At 36.8% G+C, this 549-nt stretch overlaps 1 non-coding gene across 1 annotated transcript; it reads left to right on the top strand.

The window, feature by feature from the left end:
* Positions 1–215: 215 nt before the first annotated feature.
* On the top strand, positions 216–321 carry LOC145564248 (small nucleolar RNA R71). The gene has a single exon (XR_014094779.1). It is a non-coding gene; the product is annotated as a small nucleolar RNA R71 (small nucleolar RNA).
* Positions 322–549: the final 228 nt, after the last annotated feature.

Genomic DNA, 549 nt, shown 5'->3' with positions numbered 1-549 from the left:
GTGACATCATTATTTTCAAATATTTCAAAATAGTGACATAACTCATTCTTAGTACTTTATATACATCTTTATGGGTGTGTTATGGTTTCAAACCACCTTATATGACCCCGGGAGTCTCCCCATGTATTCAGTTCAGTTTTCGAAAAAATGTCAAGACTTGACCTCCCTTGAGGACTTAAACCAACATAAAAATTTGAATGATTTAGTAAGTCGGAATTCCATGGTGAGGACACTCTCTTTGATAATCGTTGTACCTCTCCCATGCTTCATAGAGGCTTTCAATAGTCCTTTGCTTGAAACATTGAATCAAAGCTCTAGACTCCGCCGTTTTTTTTCGATGGAAGAAATGGGAAAGAAATTCCTTGGTGACTTCATCCTAAATTCTCAAGGAATTAGGATTCACTTCCTTATCAAGCCATTCTTGAGCTCTTCCAATTAGTGAAAAGGGAAATACCTTAAGCCTTATGAATTCTTGAGCAACCCCGTTCACCATAATTGTGTTGCAATATTTCTCAAACTCCTTAAGATGATTAAGCGGACATTCATTTG

The sequence above is a fragment of the Chenopodium album genome, chromosome 1, assembly GCF_948465745.1.
Source record: "Chenopodium album chromosome 1, dcCheAlbu1.1, whole genome shotgun sequence".
In the NCBI taxonomy this organism is placed as follows: Eukaryota; Viridiplantae; Streptophyta; class Magnoliopsida; order Caryophyllales; family Amaranthaceae; genus Chenopodium; species Chenopodium album.
This window is presented reverse-complemented; position numbering and strand designations above follow the sequence as displayed.